The sequence below is a fragment of the Girardinichthys multiradiatus genome, chromosome 18 (genome assembly GCF_021462225.1).
Source record: "Girardinichthys multiradiatus isolate DD_20200921_A chromosome 18, DD_fGirMul_XY1, whole genome shotgun sequence".
NCBI classification, from domain to species: domain Eukaryota; kingdom Metazoa; phylum Chordata; class Actinopteri; order Cyprinodontiformes; family Goodeidae; genus Girardinichthys; species Girardinichthys multiradiatus.
The window spans coordinates 48,431,062-48,450,651 of NC_061810.1; the positions used below are offsets into that span (position 1 = coordinate 48,431,062).

The 19,590-nt window shown below is 41.0% G+C and overlaps 1 protein-coding gene across 7 annotated transcripts in view; it reads left to right on the plus strand.

Moving 5' to 3' along the window:
* si:cabz01090165.1 (uncharacterized protein LOC100333421 homolog) overlaps window positions 1-19,590 on the plus strand; it is a 387,003-nt gene that overhangs the window by 66,454 nt on the left and 300,959 nt on the right. For 6 of the 7 annotated variants that reach the window (XM_047391962.1, XM_047391960.1, XM_047391963.1 and 3 more), the window contains exon 2: window positions 5,538-5,571. The exons of the other annotated variant lie outside the window; for it this stretch is intronic. The gene's annotated coding sequence lies outside the window, so the exon portion shown is untranslated. The remainder of the gene's footprint in view (window positions 1-5,537; window positions 5,572-19,590) is intronic. 7 annotated transcript variants of the gene reach the window in all.

The following is a 19,590-nucleotide window of genomic DNA, read 5'->3' on the forward strand; positions in this document are numbered from 1 at the left end:
TCTCGTTCTCATTCATTCTTCCTCCTTTTAGAGCAAATCTTTTCTGACTCTGCAGGGCAACCGGGCCTACCATGTTGTTTCCTGCAGCCTTCCGGACAGAGCAACAACTAACAAACAAAAATAGACGGCAACAACTAGGGATGCACGATATATCAGCATTGTCACTGGTATCAGATGATGTTATTCAGTCAGTTTCTGTTTTAGGTCCAGAAGAATCAGATTTGCTCACATTTTCCTCAGTAAGGTTTCCTGATGAATTGAGATGGATCTGCATGATGGTGTCAGGACGAGGGCATTCACGCACCTCTATCCTTCTCTTTCTGTTTCTCAAAGCTTTGATTGGTTGTGAGCTCATTATTCAGCATCTGATTTCCTGACCAGTTAAATCCTGGCTGAAGTTCGTTTCAGACCTCATGAGGGGAGATTTAAACAACCTAAATCCTTTAACAAAATCTCCCTTTCATGGCCACAAGCTTCCCTCTGAGGTCTGCTGGAAATCTCTTTGTTTCTGAGGCTTTTTCTCTTCAGGATTCTGGAGATTTTGGGAGGTTTTAGTGGAGGTTTCTCTTGCAGAAGCTCTGACAGCTTCCTGCTCTGTTTCTCACCTCTGAGCTCTGGGATGGAAGTCAGATCAGATGTTTGTAGTGTTTCTAAAGGCATCTGGTAAAAACTGATGGAACTGCCAGACAATCTGGTCTCTTTGGAAATCCAAGCCTCAGTGTAAGCAACACAACCCAACAAACTCTGGTTTCACCTCACCTGACTCTGTGTCCATCACATGACCATCACCTGACCATGTGGGTAGTCTTGAAAGGGTGTTCATTTTATTTTACATCAGTGAGGTACCATCAGTGATTGGCATTTATTCAGTTTAAAAGGGAAAAAATCTTTTTGTGTGTGTGTGTGTGTGTGTGTGTGTGTTCCTGTCTTGGCATCACAGTGAGAACCATTTTCCCGATTTCACCATCAAATTGAGGACCGTTTGTACCAAAGTGAGGACATTTTGCTGATCCTCACGACCTATTTTGCTAACGGTTAGGTTTAGGACTAAGGTGTGAATTGACTTTAGGTTAAGGTTAGGGTTAGGCATGCACTGGTAATAGTTAGGTTTACGGTTATTGTCAGGGTTAGGGCATAGAAAAAGTTGAAAATGACTGAAAATCAATGGAAGTCAATGGGAGTCAACACATGGTCCTCACTACATATAGCAAAACAAGAGTGTGTGTTTGAGTGTGTGTGTGTATGTGTGTGTTTGTGTGTGTGTGTGTTTGTGTGTGTGTGTGTGTGTGTGTGTGTGTGTGTGTCTGTGTCTGTGTGTGTGGAGAATATATAAAGTCCTTTAGTTTTAATACATTCATGCATCAGCACTTATCTGCTTCTTTACTTAAACTTGAAACAAAAATCCAACCATCAGCATAACCCCCCCCCCATCCATTAGCTCATATATCACCTTTTTGAAAATCAAATGGAAATCAGGACAATAATGGACCATTAACCTTCTCCTCCATCCAGCATCTGGACCGCTGATCTCTTAGCATCAAACTCTGTTTCCTGCCTTCATCTCTGCAGCCTCATTTTGTCTGTGTTCAGTCAGAACGTGTTCATGCAGAGGGTCTGAATCCATTCATACAGCCATCACCAGTTACTTCTCCCCAACGGGACCCAGGCGGTGCTGTGAAGTTGCATGTGCGGACCCGGACCTGACAACCTTCACAAAGCTGCAGGGAACTGCAGAGGAGCAGTCGTGAGTAATGAGGTACATCGACACAGTGCTTCAAGCTGTTCAACCTCTGGATTTAGAACAAGAAGTCAAAGCTTCTCGTTAAGAAGTGATGAACAAGGATCACATGTTATTTAACTGATTCTCATCATATTACTGGCTAATAGTTACTGGTTCAGTTTGATGGCCTGTTGGTACACAGAACCTGTCTGGTGACAGAGACGAGTGAGGAAGTCCTGTCCTGACCTGTCCTGGCCAGGCCAGGACAGGTCAGGACAGGCCAGGCCAGGACGTGTCCATCCCTCACCTGGAAGCAGAAGCTGCAGAACCACAGGAACCTCTCAGATGTTGTGAACCCAGATCCTTTCTCCTCCTTCCCGTCAGGGAATGGGTTTGCTCCAGATTCTGCTTGACAGCCTGGCAGATACAAGCTGCAGCTCCTCTGGTCTTTCAGGAACCGACTTGAACCCAGTTTACAGTAACAGTGTGTGCATTGTGCCTTCCTCCAGTGGAAGGAGAAGCATGTTCCTCTGCAGTGGAAAGGCTTCATCCTCAGCTTACCCCGCTGTCTCAGTGCATCTCACAAGGATCATGAAGATAACTGAGGTTCTTTCGTGGTTCTGGATTCTGTAGCAGTTAACTATTCAGAGCATGTCAGAACAGAGCCGGGCTTTTTTTAGTGGATATCTCGCTAACATTTCCTGTATGATTTTTACTGAAGGACCCAATAAATCTTGGGTGAGATTGTGACTCTTTAGAGGTCCATGTTGTTGTGGAAGCAGCTCCATGTTAATGGAATGTAATCGTGCTGTTATGAGGTGATGAAGATGCGCTGAGGACGGTCATTAGAGCATTAAGTGCTGCTTGTGTTTCCCTTCATTACTGATTAAAGTGACGGTGAAACATTGGACTGCTTTTCCCGGGTCAGCGGGGAGTTCTGCGGGCTCGGCTACAGATAAGGTTGACTTACTGCAACGACCTGAGACAGTTGCAGCCTTCAGGTTCTGCAGATCAGAGGAACATTTCCATTAACTCCACAGCATGTCTATCCCAGCCTGATCACGCCAACATCTCCTTCTTACCTTCACTTAACTTCATTTGAATCCAGATCCCAAGATGTCTTCTTCTCTTATTGACATTGTTACTTGTGAGGATTTTACTCAAACTGTTAAGCTCTCATACACACACTTTGAGATGTTAGTGCTGCTATCTTAAGATCAAAGTATCTGGCTTGCTTTCAAAGCTGGAGTAGACCATTTTCACTGAGAGACAGGCAGCCTGAGAGCGCTTTTGATAATCTCCACTGTCTGATGAGATCTCCTTTGAAATGCGTTCAGCAAATGAAGACAAAGACACAGAGTTGGAAGGAAAGTTGCGAGAGAGAGAGAGGACAAATAAAGAAGAAAGGAGGGTAGGAGAGGATGGCAAGAGAAAGTGGACAGAAGAAAGAACGAGGAGCTCTGCAGCAGATCTATTTTTGAACATCATTTGCATTGCTCTTTCTCCCAGCCTCTTCCTCTGTCTCTTATAATCACACTCCATCTCTCATGCCTCCTCCTCTCCATGTTTATTAGTCATCTATCAGAAACAGACATGCAGATGGAAGAAAACCCATCTGTGTAATTTATTCTGCTGTTTCAGGCCGTGTTTACTCCTTCTCCGGGCTGACATCCATTTGTCAGACACCTCTTCCTCTTCCGAATGCATCCATTTGCCTCTGAATCGCTCCGTTCCTGCATCTCTTTATGGGGAAGAGATTGCAGTTTGGCTACAAATGCTGAAGGATGAAATGAGCGCTGGTGTTGTGATGACTCAGTGGGTTCAGAGATGTTCGTGCAACATCAAATCTGACTCAAGACTTCTTCTTCATCTTGTTGCCCTTCTCTAGCCTGCTTCTGCATAACTGCTGCAATGAAACGATTCAAGAGACTCGGGAGAGATATGCAATTTGATTTGTCTGAGTGGAACAATTAAACTTTTATTTTCCTTTACTTGTATTCCTATTATCTGTTCTGTTAAAGACATAACTTTATTCTAGGTGTGTTTCTAAAATGAGATAAATCCACAACTCATGTTGAATATGACGGATTATCCCGATTATAAATTAGAGATGTGTTAGGCTTTGAGCAACGGAGGAACCCAGAATGCAGACTAGCAGGCAGCATGACGGTAAGTGCAAAAGGATATAATTAACAGAAAACTCACTCATAGAAGAGGCAGGAACAAAACAATAAACGGGCAGGCAAGACAGGCTTGGCATGATCCAAAAAAAAACTAGACTTGAGCATGATCCAGTAAACAAGACTTGAGCATGATTAGAAAATGTTTCCGCAAGGAATAAACAGAACAGGTGTGTATATATGGAGTTTGAACCAGGTGAAGCAAGACAGATTAACTAGGTGCAGGTGAACCGAATAAACTTAATTGACAAGAGAGAACAAATGTGACTGGAGCAAAACAGGAATTCAAGAATACAAACTAATAGAAACATAACTAGAAAAACATGAAACGAAAGCATAACCAGATCCAAAAACTTAACTTGACAACACATGGACTAGAAGACAAAAACTAAAGCATGACCAGGAAAATAATAAACAGAAACATGATTGAAAACCTTAACTGTGAAACAGACCAACAAAACCCAAAAACACCCACAAATCATAACTGTCAAATGTGGAGGTTTTTGTTGCAGACCAAAGTGCAGATGCAGGCGAGGAGACGACATGGTGAGCAGAACGATGATTTATTTCAATCCAGACTTATGCAAAACTCAAAGCAGGCAAGCAGGATGCGACAAAAACATCTAGGCGTCCAGGTCAGAACAAGGTACTAAACAAAGTAGCTAGACGTAGCGAAGGTAACACCAAGGGAGACGAAGAGACAAATGACAAACCATCAAAAAACAAAGAAACTAGACTAACTAATATACAGAGGGTAACAGAGGGCAGGTAATCAAAGGAACTAGGAACAGGTGTGACAAGGAGGCAGGGAGGCTGAAGGAACAGGTGAAACTAATGCATAGACTAAAACACGGGCGAAGGGACTAATAAATAATAACGAGACACAGACCTAAGCAAAACAATAGACCAAGATAAATAAAACATAGAATCAAGAAAAACATGAACTAAAGGAAACTGAGAAACTGGAGGGAACACAACAACCTAAGATCTAAGGACGTAACAAAATAGAAACAATAAGGAAAAGTAAACAAACACTGACTGAACCAAACAGGGAAATGAAACAGAGGATGAGAGGACTTAAATACCAACCAAGATGTAAATAATAACTAAAGCTGAGTTAACAGGAGGAAGAACTAGAACTAAAATGTCCAAACCCTGACAATAACAAGATGGAATATTAAGACATCTGTTTGAATGAATGGGAAGATAAATCCAGATGAACAGAACCTCAGAACACAACAGAAGGTTCTGTGGCTCTAGGTGGAAAACTAGATGGGTTTTATTGTTTCTTCACAACATGCAGGACCACCTCTCAGTTCAGCACTGGAACATTTTATCAGATTATTTACATTGTGAACTCCTTCCGTTTGCAGTTTTTCTCCTCGGTTTCAGGTGTTTTCAGGTGCAGGTTTGGACTGAGGTTTGCTCTTGGTGATTTTTCAGATTTGCCCCAGTCAAACCTGCAGTTCATCGCTTTTTAAAACATGCTGTAAAAGAAAAAAAGTGCGGATTTGATCCGTAAGACGTGAAGATGAAGATGAATGAGCTGGACCGGAACCTCCAGCGCTCTTACAACACTGTTACCTCATGATTTTTGCACATAATTAACCACAATCTCAACTCTGTTCTGGTTGCAGGTGTCAGGAAGGACTGATCTCACCTGACAACTAGGTAAGTGAAATCTGAGATGGACTAATCTAACTGCAGTAACTAGTTAGCAGAAGAATCTGGGCTTTCTTGCAGCCATCTGTCTCAGAACCAGAACCTCCTGGATGTTAGGACTGAGATGTAGTTCTGAAGCTTTGCCTGGTTGAACGTGGTCAGTAGAGACCACTGTATAGAACTGTATAGACTGGTCCTACATAGATGGCTCTGCATGTGGAGACATATGTGTTATGAGTAAAGCATAATACAATCTTTGCTCTCTAATAAACCCGGAGAGTGAATCAGAGCCACCACAGAACATCTGGTGAGACTGAAACCTGTCTCTCAAGCTGCTGTTTATTCTGGCTTATCTGGGATCTAAGCTGCACCAATAGTGATGCAGGTTAAACTGTGATGTTGATTACAGTGGAGGGTGGCCTCAGCTCTTTACTGTGGAAATGTTGAACTGTTTAAATTTTCTGTCAGTCTATAAAGTCGTGTAAATTACTGTCTAAAAATAATGCATTAATAAAATCTCTCTTGGGTCCCCGTGAAGAAAAATATTTGATCTCGATGCTGGTCGGCTTCCTTTCAGGTGCTCTAGACTCATCTAGGAATAAAATAAAACGCGCCTGGGAAGGTGAGGCTAAGATTGAGGATGAAACATGGGATGAAATATGAATGAACATCAAGTCTTGCTCTATCAACACTAGGCTTCAGTTGATTCAATATAAGGTAGTTCATAGAGTAATTCAATTCAATTCAATTCAGTTTTATTTATATAGCGCCAATTCACAACACATGTTGTCTCAAAGCACTTCACAACAGTCAGGTTCATACATTTCTATTAATCCTAACAATTGAACAGTGTAGTCAGAGTTAGGTTTTTATTCAAATTGGATAAAAAGTTTTTCTATCTACTCCAAAATTCAATTTGTCTCTCTTTGTTGTGTAATAAATGGAAGGCAGCAGAAGGCACTCTTGCACATCTTTTCTGGCCCAAAATTACATAACTTTTGATTTCTCATCTGTCTTTAAAATCATTGTAGCACCTGATCCTGGAACTACTTTGTTGGGATGCTTAAACACCTGGATGGTAGCATACACACAGCTCTAACACTTAGTGTGATGATTACTAAGAGATGATTCCTAAAACTCCGGAAGTCTGATTTAGCTCCCAGGTTTGAGACCTTGCTGAAGGAACTCATAAGCATCCTACACGTGGAAACGCCAAGATATGAACTTTCTGGTAATAATCTGACGTTTTCCAAGAATCCAGTGTTGGAACATATGAATGGCCAATGATGCTGTCTTTATTCAACCACCTTACTGACGTACTCTCAAGACACTGATGTGTCTTTAGCCCCTGCTCTCGTTAACTTATGCATTTATTATAATTATTCCATGTTGCATTTGCCTTTGTCATTATTGTGACTATTGTTTGTTTCTATTTTTTATTTCATGTCATTTATTACTGTTTGGTTATTAGCATTGTCTCTGTCTCTTTTGATATAATTCAACTTGAAAATCTTCATAAAAAAAAGTGTTAAACAGTTTAAATTTAGGCATTGAGGGGTTTAGACCACCACTCCTACATGCAGCTCATTACTGAACAGATTCTGTGGAACCGGTCTCTTCTAATCTGTTGACCCAGACCGTCCGGTTAGTTGTGGTCCAAGCAGAACTGCTGGAGATCATTTACATTTCTTGGTTTGCTGGTTTAACCCTGATTTAGTAACGCAGGTTTTCAACAAAGCTTGAGTTCTGAGCTTTGGGAGACCAATCCAGAAGCTTAATGTCAGCCAGCTTTGTTCACTTCAGAACCAGATTAGATTCTTGTTTGAGATGTTCCAACACCAACCAGCTCTAGGTTTTAACCAGCTAACTGTTCATTTGAAGTGAAGTCCAAGAATCCACCTTCTTTATTATTTCAGTCAATTTGTGTTATACACTGGCAGTGAAACTGTCCCAAAGCATGATGCTACCACCATCGTGCTCAACATTTGTCTTCACCTGTATTCCCCCTTACAGCTTAATAAACCATAAAACTCTTCTTCAGAAGATATTTGGCTAGTCCATGTGGGCAGCTGCAGGTTTCAGGGAGCAAGCTTCCTAACATCCAAGGTGTGTGGCGATGTGTCTTTCTTAATTATTGAAAGATCATGATCATGCCGATGGGGGGGGGGGTCATGCTGTTTTCTGACGGGTGGGGCTCGGCAGCTCCTCTCGGGAGCGACCTGATGACCTGATGAGGAAACTGCTCCAACGTGTGAAAGCCAGGAAGTCATTTATCACAGCAGCTGTTCAATGAGGACAAGGTTGGAACATGAAAACGGACATTTGTCCAAAATCAGTTGAGCTGAGAGCCTAGGCTCTGATGGGTGATTAAACCAGTATGTAGTATAGCTGCAGGGACAGGCGACAGAGCAGGACACAAGAAGACGTGAGGAAGAGGACAGAGTGGAGGGAGGAGAGCGAGGAGGAGAAGAAGAGAGATCACTGAGGACTGAGAGGAAAATATGAGGGAGAAGAGGGAACAAAGAGGACAGATTCTTCCAAAATGTCTATTAGGAAGTTAATGTCAGATATAAACCTAATTAATATTTAATTTATGTTTGAGGTCAGAGTTTTAATTATTTCTAGACTAGTATTCATCACATGACTCTGATGTTCAGGTTGTCATCATAAAGGTGGACCACTGCCACCCTCCACCTAACACCATTGTTCACTTTGTTGGTTGAACATAGAAAACCTGAAAACAGGTGCAATATGGAGTAATGAAGAACAATGGTATAACTACTATCACAGATGAAATGGGATTTTGGCCCCTGGTTATATAGATCTATCACACACAGAGTGAAATGTTCCAAGCTTTATATCTGGTAATGCTGATGATTATGGCTCACAAAGAATGAAAACCTAAAATGGCTCTCAGAATGTTAGAATATTGTTTTATTGCCTGTCCTTGATTTCTTCTTGCATATTAAATATATCGATCCTCTAGTGAATGTTATTTTATATATTTTTGAATTTTCTAATAGGACATCCTTTCAGTGAGTGCCTTGAAACTATGTGATGATTTTATTGTTTCATTCATCAGAACTCTGGGTTAGAAACCCAGTGTCTCATCTGATTATTGTCTCTGTAAGTTCACTGAAACAAACTCTCTGAAAGATGAAACATGTTTCGACCAACCACTGGAGCTCTGCTGCACAGAGTGTCTGAAATGCAGAGGACAGGGAGGACAGGTCCCCTGCTGTCTCAGGGTCTTCAGGAAAGAAGAAAGGAAATAATCAGTGAAAACTGTCCAGAAGCATATTTGGGTCAAGTTCATTTCCCTGTACAGCTCTTTACGGTTGTACAGCTTTAAACAGGCTTTAAGCAGGGCAGAGACAGTGAGCCAGAACCAAAACCAAACCCAAATGGATTTAAAGCCACAAGCTGCAAAAAACAAAGCCGACCAATCCACTGTTAGGGAGCTTTGGATGCATTCGCTTAGTTCGAGCCACTCTCAGTAGTACAGAGTAGAAAGAAGTGAATGAAGAGTACAGAGTGGTCTCAGGAACTCAGGGTTTAATAAAAGTAGCTTTGCATGTTGCAGTGAATAAAAGCAGACTGCTGACCGCCGAAGTTTTTATCTAAAGTTCTCGACCAACAGATGGACCAAAAGAGACGCAGACTGAAACACCACCTGATGACGCCATCATCTTACTATTGTATTAGTTCACAGAACATCATCGACCAACAGATGGACCAAAAGAGACGCAGACTGAAACACCACCCGATGACGCCATCATCTTACTATTGTATTAGTTCACAGAACATCATCGACCAACAGATGGACCAAAAGAGACGCAGACTGAAACACCACCTGATGACGCCATCATCTTACTATTGTATTAGTTCACAGAACATCATCGACCAACAGATGGACCAAAAGAGACGCAGACTGAAACACCACCCGATGACGCCATCATCTTACTATTGTATTAGTTCACAGAACATCATCGACCAACAGATGGACCAAAAGAGACGCAGACTGAAACACCACCCGATGACGCCATCATCTTACTATTGTATTAGTTCACAGAACATCATCGACCAACAGATGGACCAAAAGAGACGCAGACTGAAACACCACCTGATGACGCCATCATCTTACTATTGTATTAGTTCACAGAACATCATCGACCAACAGATGGACCAAAAGAGACGCAGACTGAAACACCACCCGATGACGCCATCATCTTACTATTGTATTAGTTCACAGAACATCATCGACCAACATTTCAGTTTTTATTTGAGGACTGACTGGAGGTCCCCAACCACCAGGCTGCACAGTGTTGACCAGGCGAGAGATCAGATTTATTTCAGGAAACCTCTGATCATCCTTCTTCTTCTATCAGAGTAGGAGGACATGCTGGTGAGCTGACAACATGGCAAATGTCCCCTCAACAGCGTTATCAGAAAGCCTGATCTCCACCTATAGATTCTTGTCTTAAAACGTTATATCCTAAATTGTCTGCCTTCATCAGAAAGTTGATAAGGTTCCAGGAAAGTTGTCCCAGAACTGCTCGTTTTTCTGGACTCCAGTGGAATCATGCTTGTCTCTCAGGTTTGTTGTGTGGCTTTTGATGTTTCCTCAAACTGAACCAGTTCATGTTCAGGAACACCAGCTGCTCTGCAGATTCATCTACTCTACTCGCTTTCATCTTAGACAGAGAAACTGCCATTTTGAATATTCAACTTTTGGTTTTAAAAAGTGAAAAAATAACTAATGATGGACAGATGTTCAAGATATCACGAGAAGAGCAACCAAATGAGATGATTTCATTCTTTTTATATTTAAGACGTTGAAATTTCTTCTTTTTCCTCTGGTTTAATCAGAATGCAACTAAAGCTTTTAAATATGATTCTTTTTGAGGTTAGTGTAAAACTAAATGTATCTTTTGACTTCATCATCTGGACTTAATATGCCTCTTATGATGGTTAACCCAAGTTTCCAGCTGAACCAGAACTCGGATGAGTATGGACGAAGTGGCGACAGACAAGTGTGTTGGGATTTGAAGCACTTCTGCTGCACCAAGCAGCTCACTTTAAAGTCTGGACTTCTTGTAACAGAGCTGACTCAGTACTTTGTATCATAGCTTTTAGGTCTGTAATTGTGAATGTTCTCAGATCATCAGTGGGCTGAGAGAAGTACTGACAAGCCCTTCAGCTCCACTCTGTTACCAGTTATCTCGACAGCTTCCTTCAGTCTTCCTTTTGCAACAGAGAATCCCAGAGTCCCATTGGCCGCTCTGTTCCACTTCTCTCCACCTTTGTTCTGTCTGTTTCCGTTTCATTGGTCCTTTCACACTGATTTCAGTTTCACCATGTTTAACCAAAGCTGTCACAGCATTTTCTGTTGAGTTGTCCGTTTATTTGACAGTTTTTATGTCAATAATGTAAGACATATGCAAGCCCCAGGCCACGTTCAGACCTGGAGTGGTGCTGCATCGAAACCCCACATGGTCAGGATTTTCCTGGGATGGCTCTGCAGCAGCTGGATCATATTTTAGTGTATCATGTCACATCACATGGGCTCAACTGTCTGTGTGCAACTCAATGCATTTAGGAAAGTAAACAGGATGAAGGCTGAAGTTCAAAGTGAGCATCAGAATGAGGAATTTTGAATAATGCAAATGATGTCGGCTTTAAGAACAATAAAATATTTCAAGTAGGTGAGACATTCTCCTAAAACGACTGCAGCTCGTTTTTTCTTTGCTTTCAGTCATTAACTTCTTCAGCTAAAAGTTAAATGGAAACAGAACAAAGAGGAACAGAGGTGGAAAACAACAGAAATCCATCAGCATCAGAAATGAGCCTCTAAGCCTGTGTTTCCATGCAGAGATTTTCCATCCAGGAAATTTGTGATTTGATGGTAGATAGCGTTTCAAAGTGTTTCATCCAATGAAAAATGGACAAAGTAACATTAAAGAGTAACTAAACCCCAAGACCCGGGCATTGCTGAGTCAGCGCCTTGAGCCAGCAGCTCCACCTGATAAGGCTCAGGCCCGCTGGGCTCCGTAAAGCCTCCCTTGACCTCTGGTGATGAGGATCGTGAAAAATCCTCCACCTCTAAAGATCAGTGGTGAATCTACCAGCGTTGCTCTGCTTACTCTTCACGTTTCAATATGTCAACTTAAGATGGCTGCCACGTTCCCTCATCCTTCTGACCACACCCCCATTTAACCCCCTCTGCTCATCCCCACACTTGACCATGCCCCCGTGACTATTGGCACCGCCCACTTTGGCAGCATTTTTAAAAGTTTGTCTGGGGGCGGAGTCAGGCTTTTAGATGGAGTTTAGTTCCACTTTCAACTATTTAGCGAGTCTTTGTCTCCAACCTTGTGTCAAGAAATGTATTTGTATTAAAATGATGAGTAGATACAGTTTGCAAAGTTTAAATTCCCTCTAAGGCAACAGGAGAAGGTTCTTCATCCCTGATGTTTTTAAAGCAGAGTTGAGGTCCTCAGTATGGTGGAGACAGAAAGGATGCTAACATCACCCAGCAAAGAAGATGATTGAAGTGATATTCATGCCTTCAGTTAGGCAGCACTCCATTAATCATCAGGATGATGAGAAGACAGAGAAGTTCATATTTAATATTTAATGCTAATCTCGGCAGAGCTCCAGAAATAAACAGCCTCTTAGTTCTCTACTGTAAAAACAAGGCAGCAACAGACGGTAGGCATTCAACAACCAGTCACTCAGTTACTACATTCTAACAAACTTCCAGTCATTTATGCAGCATAATCATGATCATTGTGGGGTCGTGAAAGGTCACCCATTTAAAATAGACCTGAATGGACTGGTGGACCAGTGGGACGTGTCTTCTAATCAGAAGGTTGTGGGCACCATCTTATGTGTCCTTATGTTGCCTACCAACCTGTATGTTAGGGTGTGGAGGTTGTGAGGGCAGCTGAATAAGACTGATTAGTCGGTAGGAGCAGAAGAGCCCGAAAGAGTACATGGCTTGGAGATTCTCACCCAAATTTACCAACATGAACCAGTTCAGACGAAATAAAAATTTTACTTAAATATTCAGTTAATTTAAATATTAACTTTACTTAAATATGCAGCTAGCATATCAGTTTCCTTATATTTGATTTCTATATGCATCTCTTTTATGTTTTAAACTTAGGAATGTTTTTTAATCCAAACTTGGAACCAAACGGGTCTCCTTTCCAGATAGATCTGCTGTTATACACACAGACTGGTTTGTTACAGTGTCAGCACCCAAAACCTCCACTTGTGCAAGTACATTCAGTGATTTCCTTATCTAGGCTGCTCGGAGAACTAATGTCGAATGATGGATGCAGGCCCATGTGGTTATGAAGTTTGTCCTTCTCTACAGTAGTTTAGATCTCCACCAGGAGCTCCAAAGCTTTTCATAAAGTTTACTTTCTTGTAAGGTTTGAAGTTATCAGAGGAATTTTATTGTCACTCATCGGCATGCTCTGTTTGGGTTCCTGCATGATGTGACCACCCAGCTGTCTGCAGACTTAGTCCTCCTAGTGTTGACTAATTCATCTAGTAGGGGTCGTCTGAGCCTGGAGAGCTTCACTTTCACTGACTGTCGGATGCTCTAGTAACTGCCTGTAAAACATTGCTAAACTTACCTACTATCGCCCCCTGGTGGAGCGCTGGATGGGGTTGGGTTACTCTGATACCAACTGACATGTTAAAATTAAATGAAACTTGGTCATAGCTTGTCTCTGGGTTCATAGGAAGCCAAACTAACCTTTGGGATTTTTTCCAAGCAGAATTTGACAAAACCTAAACCTTTTCAAGCCCCTCTTTGAAAGATATGTGTGCTTTTAGATTTTCCTGTGATAATAGTGGCCTTATGGACAGCATCTGATTATGCTTTTAAAAGGTATAATGTTATGGTTGAAATAAAATCAGAAAATATTTCTTTTATGCATTTTTAAAATAACAGGACAGGGTTTTTATGGCTGTGAGTGATTGGCCTGCAGAGTTCTAGGGGCTGGTTTACTGCATATTATTTTCTTTTTATTTGTTGTGTGAAATATGTTATAATGTGATAATTGAAAGAATTTATTGCAGATGTAATATTATGCATGCTCTCAGGGAATGGGCTTCAGCAGCAAATAAAAAGCTTAAGAAACAGGCTGTCTAATGGATGACCCTGCTGCCTTAGAGAAAGTGCACATAAAGCCAATAATTGAAGTCTGAATATAATTAAATTAAAGTGGTTCAAATTCATTTCTGCAAATTATAATAAACATTGTATAAAAATGAATACTGGACTGAATCTACCAGTGATTATAGTAATTGTGATGTCCGTCTGTGTCATTAGAGGTGAGCTTTTTGCCTTCAGTGAACACCCATTACCCAGTTCACCTCCCTGCACGCCGTTTGCCTCCAGCTTCCACACAAAAGGCCAAACAGAAACACTGCGGCTCGTTGGCTTGTCTGAACATTTTGGACTTTAGTTCCACAGACAGACACGAAAGTAACACATTCTCCTTTTAATTCAGCTGTGATCAGAGGTCCTCAGGCTGCTGTGGAGTGGTGCAGCATAACAGCAGGTATGTGGAGGTTCCCTTCCTCAGCCTCTAACTGCATTCCTCTGGGCTCCTCTCACCTCTCTTGGTGAGTCAACAATCCCCTTGTGCCTCTGATCTTAATGGGTCTTATTAACTACCATGGCAACAGCAGGGACCCGGGACAACGGTGTGCTTGGGCCATTTATTGTTGGACACAAAAAGGGACAGGCCGAGCGGCCACTGTTGCAGCAGGGAGGACTGGATTCACAAAGGGTCTGTCTTCGAGCAGATTGTGGAGAGTTTGAGCAGTTTTTCTCTGCAAAGACAACAGTTTAAACTTTGATAAATCTGCTTGACAGCTGTTTATTAAAAATGAATAAAAACTGACACCTAAATTTAGCTCAAAGATAACTTATTCATCATTGGTATTATTTTGCATTGTGCAAAAATACCACAGTACAAAGGCTGTAATGACGGTTGTCTGCAGCTGTTGTAATTGCAAAGCTCTATTAAGTTTGTACTTATTGGAAATATGCAGCAAATTGTGTGTATTTCTGCTTATAAATCTGTTCAATTTGTTTAGCACTTGGCTTACAGTCGTAATGCCTTACAGAGCAGAGCATTGATGAATAAGAATGACTGTATCAGCTTTTCAGAATGCAGAGACGTCTGTAAGAAGGACACTGAATGGGACCAGCAGCGTTGTCATAGTTAATCCTTAACATAAACTCAGATTCACTTTAACCTGGCTGAACTATGTTCAAAGTTTATGGTTCACCACCATTCATTTCACATAATTAAATAATAATATACATATACATAATATACATAATATACATTTATCATAATAAATGTACATTTAATTCAGTTTATTTATATATCACCAATTCACAATGTAGGCCGTCTCAAGGCACTTTACAAGTTAGTCGGGCTCATGAATTACAATTGATCCTACAATTCAGTCAAATTCAGTTTATTCAAACTGGTTACAAAGTTTTCCAATCAAAGGAAACCCAGCAGATTTCATTGAGTCAGTGACTTGCACCATTCACTCCTCCTGAATGAAAAAAACTGAGTGAGCACTTTTCACATTTTTCCAACCATAAAATCAAAATAAATTCAGGTTGTATTATTCACCATGTTCCTCTTTCCAAAAAAAATCCCGATTCTGTTTTAATCATCCAAATTAAAATCATCTGTGTTGTCCTTTTAGTTACTGAGCTGCAGGATAGTCAGAAAGGAGTTAGAAGCTGCAGCTTCTCTGCAAACATCTCTGCTCCATCTCCTGCTCATAAACAAACAAAATCAGGAAGAAAAATCCCTCAGTGCAACCTGATAGTTTTAGGGCTTGAAGCTTCAGCCCTCAGTTAATGTCCTAAGATAGAAAACTAAGCTGGAAGCAGTGGAGGTGAGACAGAAAAAAAGTGAACCTCTTTCACCATGATCCTCATACATAACACAGGGATCATAGATTTAACATATTTGAAAGTTATTGTGGAAATTAAACAGTTAAATAATCAGTTAATGAAATGCTTCTGGAGTAGCTCAACAGTTAGAAAAACCTGAAAGTACATCTAGAAATGACCCAAATATAAGGCTCTAATACTGCCTTTGTTGACGGTAATATGATTTTCAAAGGGTTGAGATATAAAACAGCAATACAAATTGCCATGATATAGAATATCACGTTCTGGGTTTGGATCGGACCAAAGTGCAGATAAGAGCTTGGCAGCCGCATGATGAGAGGAAGACTTTTCTTTAATTAAAGGTCTCCAAAACGTAACATAATCCAACAAGTACAAACATGAGTCGAGCCAAAAATTTACATGTGTACATAGTTCTGTAACGTAACAAAACTGAGCATAAACAAGGGTAGTGAACGAGGAATAGTGACGGAGGAACCAGCAGGGAACAAAGATCACAGACCAACTGATATACAAGGAGAAAACAAAGGCAGGTAATCACAGGAACTAAGAACAGGTGTGGCAAGGAGACATGGAGGCATAAGGGACAGGTGGAACTAATTAACAATAAAGGAAACCATAGACCTAAGAACAGTTAATACAAAAACACAAACCAAGTCCAAGGATGTCATACTATGACATAGAATTTTCTAAAACATAGGTCATATGTTAGTGCTTAAATGTATTTATAGATTTTCAGTTGTTGGTAGAAACTCACACTATAATTAGCATGTCACTGGTAAAGACATGCCATAGCAGCAGGCTGCCTGTCTTTCCGTGTTGGTGTAATTAAATAAAGAAGAACACTCATTAATTGAAGAGGATTATGTAGAACTTTAACATCTGTAATATCTTTTAGAGTATCTGTGTGTCTTCCGATGTGCTCCCATTCTGAACAGTGCATGTATACTAGGGTAAGTGGGTGGAAGTCACAGTGTTCTGCTGCATCGTGACTGGATACCTTGTTTTTTCTGTAACATCACCATCAAATTAATCAGATAATAGGTCAGGAACTGTCAGCTCCAGCAAAACATGTTACCAGAGGGACATTAAGTGATGTTATTGTTGGCTCATTTCTGTCATTTTGCAGATGTTTTGGGTCACAGATTTGTGGGTTCTGTAGCAGTGATGCACAGTGGTGCGTGAGCGTCCATAGCAGCTCAGTTTAGTTGTTGATAAAATTATTGCCGTGTTTAACATGTAGGAAGGTGATTGCCATTCTGTTTTCCAATGCCAATGAAACAAATGAAAGATTTGCAATGAAGTGATGAGACTATGAAGACAGTTTCCAGTAAGGCTGGTGTGAAAAATGTCAGAAATACGTTTAAGTTTCTTAAAGTAGGATAATAGCTGCAGTTTTTCATGATCATTTCTAGGAATTCACCGCAGAAACAAGAGATGTTCTTCTTATTTTTGTTTAATGTTGCTGCTGATCTGAGACTCAGGCTGAAAACTTTGATTTTAAATAAGTTTATGTTTGTTGGACCAGTCAGGTAAAATGCGTGTTTTGAATATAAATACAAATAAGGGAAATCAGAATGGGTGTTTCATTGCTTTGTTTAAATAAATTGTCAGTGTTTTAACTGACAGTTTTTGTGTGCTCTGACAATTTTCCTCTAAACTGTTATCTTTTCACATCCCAAACCAGTGACATCACTGGTGTCTGTTCCAGCACCAGTTCCATGAGTGTTCTGGGTTTCCTAATCTGTTATCTGTGAATGAATTTAAAGCAAAATGAGGTTCTGCAGAATAGGGTTGAGCAGTGTGGAGTTAAAATGTTTGTGATATTTATTGCAATGAAGGGAAACACACCTTCTTCTCCAAACCTGCAGCTATGGAAGTAATTGGACCACCAGAATTCATTGATCTGGTGCTGGGACCCAGTACTTTTGGTAAGATAGTGTGAATACATATCCCACTGTATAAAGTCAGAACCTCACAAACACAAAAAATAAGACTAAACGGCGATGTACATCGGAGGTGGCGCATGAATTCAATTCAATTCAGTTTTATTTATATAGCGCCAATTCACAACACATGTTGTCTCAAGGCTCTTCACAACAGTCAGGTTCATACATTTCTATTAATTGTAACCATTGAACAGTTCAGTCAGATTCAGTTATTTATTCAAATTGGATAAAAAGTTTTTCTATCTAAGGAAACCCAGCAGATTGCATCCAGTCAGTGACTTGCAGCATTCACTCCTCCTGGATGAGCATGTAGAGACAGTGGACAGTGACTGGTGTTGACTTTGCAGCAATCCCTCATACTGAGCATGCATGTAGCGACAGTGGAGAGGAAAAACTCCCTTTTAACAGGAAGAAACCTCTAGCAGAACCAGGCTCAGTGTGAGCGACCATCTGCCACGACCGACTGGGGGTTTGAGAGAACAGAGCAGAGACACAAAGAGAACAAAGAAGCACTGATCCAGGAGTACTTTCTATGGAAGGAAAAGTAAATGTTAATGGATGTAGCTCCTTTAGTCGTTTCACCTAGAAAGAAAGAACAGATCAACTCTGAGCCAGTTTTCAAGGTTAGAGTCTGAAAGAGAGCACATAGAGTTAGTTACAGTAGAAGCTCAGTCAGTAGCCATGTCTAGGAGAGAGAAAGGGTTAAACACTAAAAGACAGGGCTATGTGGATCATCGGTAGAGGGTGAGCATTAAGGTAGCCTCGAAGATGGTGCGTTGCATAGCAGCGTGTCTTGATGTAAACAGTTTAGCCTAGCATGGGAAACATAAATAATGTACCTAGCACACACCATTGACGTTTCTGAGAAGAACAGGTTTTAAAGGGATCCCTGGATACCTTAGAGCATCGACCCCTGACCAGACACAGCTGGTGTTTGTTACATGATCCAATTGGCTCCTTCACTGCACCCATTGATTCAGCTGTGCTGTTATACCATCCTCCCTTTAGCAGTTAACTGATTTCAGTCTCGATATTTATTGTTGTTTTCATTGAACTAATAGTTTAAATGACCGAAGGAACAGTCCTCACCACATCGTCAGTGTTTTTAGTATGCAAACATCATCAGAAATTAACACCACACATCACAGTTCTTTTGCCAATGTTTGGTTTCCAGATAAAGATAAAGATTAGCATAATTAGCCAGTCCTAATGCAGAGACCTACTGAGTCCTTCAGCAGTCTGAGGATCTGCTGAGTGACCGTCAGTGTGGCAGAACTGCAGCGGTACAAGATCCAGTAGGTGAGATCAAAATGAACTTTGAGTTTAGAGTTTAGCCTCACCTGTACTGTCTGTGCTGGGCTTTTACTGAACTAATGCTTCCTTTTACTCAGCTGCTAACATTTGTTAAATGTCACATTTAATTGTTGCTTTCACCATCTGATATTTTCTTACTTAAACTTTTCACAGTGTTCTGCAACTGTTCTGTACCATTAATCCTGATGAATCATTCAACGTTTGCCCGTGCCGGGATGGCTTCTCGCTCTGATTGTCTCTTGTTAAGATGATTGCCATATATTCAGGAGGAAAACCTGTTGCAGGATCTTTTCATTTGTAAAAGCTGACGCAGATCATTAAATTAGTCCATATTCTGTGACCAGCTGCTTCAGGATGAGGGATAGTAAAAGCATTTCATTGTGGATCATCTGCAGAGGAATTCCTGCAGATTCTCAGAGACGTTGCATTTTTACATATTCCACCGCGGTCACATGACCGAGGCGTCACCCAGTGCCATCCTGCCCAGAAAGGATCTGCACACCTAGCTGGTGATGCACCTGAAGCTTTACTTAATCAGACACTGAGTGGAGGTTAAGATTGGACCTCAGTGATAATGTTGCTCTTGTTGCTGCTGATGGTCGTTCTCATCATTTTCATCTCTGATGCCATTTACACAGCCTTGTAATACTCACCTACACACACACACACACACACACACACACACACACACACATACACACACACACACACACACACACACACACACACACACACACACACACGCAGATATAACGCTGAAAAAGAGGTGGCAGAATACAGTCTCCGTAACTTTCTTCCACACTC